General features: G+C 39.3%; 1 pseudogene; it reads left to right on the plus strand.

Moving 5' to 3' along the window:
• Positions 1 to 3270, plus strand: LOC121530425 (annotated as a pseudogene; the record flags this gene model as incomplete).

Genomic DNA, 3270 nt, shown 5'->3' on the forward strand with positions numbered 1-3270 from the left:
TATGGAAAATTCATCTAATTATAATTGTAATATTTAAACAATATTATGATAATAGTGTGCATTTTTCCATATATGGGCATTGTAATCTATTAGCATACAAAATTTATCATAAAATATAACTTATAGTTTATTCCAATTAAATTGCTTGCATTTTAACACAGAATAAATGTTATTAATTTGATAAAGTGCTGATAGATTTATATGAATACAGTGCGTTAATTTTTCGGAATTATATAATGGCATAATTATCATTGATTTTTGTGTTTATTATATGCACTTGTATGATTAACAATGCGAAAGATTCAGGATACCTTCGGGACCCGTCTTGAAACACGGACCAAGGAGTCTAACATATGTGCAAGTTATTGGGATATAAACCTAATAGCGTAATTAACTTGGCTTTATAATGGGATTAGTTTTTTAACTATTTATAGTTAATTAACACAATCCCGGGGCGTTCTATATAGTTATGTATAATGATATTTATATCATATATGCCTCTAACTGGAACGTACCTTGAGCATATATGCTGTGACCCGAAAGATGGTGAACTATACTTGATCAGGTTGAAGTCAGGGAAACCCTGATGGAAGACCGAAACAGTTCTGACGTGCAAATCGATTGTCAGAATTGAGTATAGGGGCGAAAGACCAATCGAACCATCTAGTAGCTGGTTCCTTCCGAAGTTTCCCTCAGGATAGCTGGTGCATTTTAATATTATATAAAATAATCTTATCTGGTAAAGCGAATGATTAGAGGCCTTAGGGTCGAAACGATCTTAACCTATTCTCAAACTTTAAATGGGTAAGAACCTTAACTTTCTTGATATGAAGTTTAAGGTTATGATATAATGTGCCCAGTGGGCCACTTTTGGTAAGCAGAACTGGCGCTGTGGGATGAACCAAACGTAATGTTACGGTGCCCAAATTAACAACTCATGCAGATACCATGAAAGGCGTTGGTTGCTTAAAACAGCAGGACGGTGATCATGGAAGTCGAAATCCGCTAAGGAGTGTGTAACAACTCACCTGCCGAAGCAACTAGCCCTTAAAATGGATGGCGCTTAAGTTGTATACCTATACATTACCGCTAAAGTAGATGATTTATATTACTTGTAATATAAATTTTGAAACTTTAGTGAGTAGGAAGGTACAATGGTATGCGTAGAAGTGTTTGGCGTAAGCCTGCATGGAGCTGCCATTGGTACAGATCTTGGTGGTAGTAGCAAATAATCGAATGAGACCTTGGAGGACTGAAGTGGAGAAGGGTTTCGTGTGAACAGTGGTTGATCACGAGTTAGTCGGTCCTAAGTTCAAGGCGAAAGCCGAAAATTTTCAAGTAAAAACTGAAATATACAAATAAAAGCTGGAAATAATATACTTGAATAATTTTGAACGAAGGGAATACGGTTCCAATTCCGTAACCTGTTGAGTATCCGTTTGTTATTAAATATGGGCCTCGTGCTCATCCTGGCAACAGGAACGACCATAAAGAAGCCGTCGAGAGATATCGGAAGAGTTTTCTTTTCTGTTTTATAGCCGTACTACCATGGAAGTCTTTCGCAGAGAGATATGGTAGATGGGCTAGAAGAGCATGACATATACTGTTGTGTCGATATTTTCTCCTCGGACCTTGAAAATTTATGGTGGGGACACGCAAACTTCTCAACAGGCCGTACCAATATCCGCAGCTGGTCTCCAAGGTGAAGAGTCTCTAGTCGATAGAATAATGTAGGTAAGGGAAGTCGGCAAATTAGATCCGTAACTTCGGGATAAGGATTGGCTCTGAAGATTGAGATAGTCGGGCTTGATTGGGAAACAATAACATGGTTTATGTGCTCGTTCTGGGTAAATAGAGTTTCTATCATTTATGGTAGTTACTTGTTCCCCGGATAGTTAGTTACGTAGCCAATTGTGGAACTTTCTTGCTAAAATTTTTAAGAATACTAGTTGGGTTAAACCAATTAGTTCTTATTAATTATAACGATTATCAATTAACAATCAATTCAGAACTGGCACGGACTTGGGGAATCCGACTGTCTAATTAAAACAAAGCATTGTGATGGCCCTAGCGGGTGTTGACACAATGTGATTTCTGCCCAGTGCTCTGAATGTCAAAGTGAAGAAATTCAAGTAAGCGCGGGTCAACGGCGGGAGTAACTATGACTCTCTTAAGGTAGCCAAATGCCTCGTCATCTAATTAGTGAGCGCATGAATGGATTAACGAGATTCCTACTGTCCCTATCTACTATCTAGCGAAACCACAGCCAAGGGAACGGGCTTGGAATAATTAGCGGGGAAAGAAGACCCTTTTGAGCTTGACTCTAATCTGGCAGTGTAAGGAGACATAAGAGGTGTAGAATAAGTGGGAGATATTAGACCTCGGTTTGGTATCGCCAATGAAATACCACTACTCTTATTGTTTCCTTACTTACTTGATTAAATGGAACGTGTATCATTTCCTAGCCATTATACGGATATATTTATTATGTCTTATGGTATTGGGTTTTGATGCAAGCTTCTTGATCAAAGTATCACGAGTTTGTTATATAATTGCAAACAAATTCTTTAATAAAACGGTGCATTTATGTATTTTTGATTTGAAAATTTGGTATAACTCCAATTACTCAGGTATGATCCAATTCAAGGACATTGCCAGGTAGGGAGTTTGACTGGGGCGGTACATCTCTCAAATAATAACGGAGGTGTCCCAAGGCCAGCTCAGTGCGGACAGAAACCACACATAGAGCAAAAGGGCAAATGCTGACTTGATCTCGGTGTTCAGTACACACAGGGACAGCAAAAAGCTCGGCCTATCGATCCTTTTTGGTTTAAAGAGTTTTTAACAAGAGGTGTCAGAAAAAGTTACCATAGGGATAACTGGCTTGTGGCGGCCAAGCGTTCATAGCGACGTCGCTTTTTGATCCTTCGATGTCGGCTCTTCCTATCATTGTGAAGCAAAATTCACCAAGCGTTGGATTGTTCACCCATGCAAGGGAACGTGAGCTGGGTTTAGACCGTCGTGAGACAGGTTAGTTTTACCCCTACTAATGACAAAACGTTGTTGCGACAGCATTCCTGCGTAGTACGAGAGGAACCGCAGGTACGGACCAATGGCACAATACTTGTTCGAGCGAACAGTGGTATGACGCTACGTCCGTTGGATTATGCCTGAACGCCTCTAAGGTCGTATCCGTGCTGGACTGCAATGATAAATAAGGGCCAATTTGCATTGTATGGCTTCTAAACCATTTAAAGTTTATAATTTACT

This window comes from Drosophila eugracilis, unplaced genomic scaffold (assembly GCF_018153835.1).
Source record: "Drosophila eugracilis isolate 14026-0451.02 unplaced genomic scaffold, ASM1815383v1 contig_1535, whole genome shotgun sequence".
In the NCBI taxonomy this organism is placed as follows: Eukaryota; Metazoa; Arthropoda; class Insecta; order Diptera; family Drosophilidae; genus Drosophila; species Drosophila eugracilis.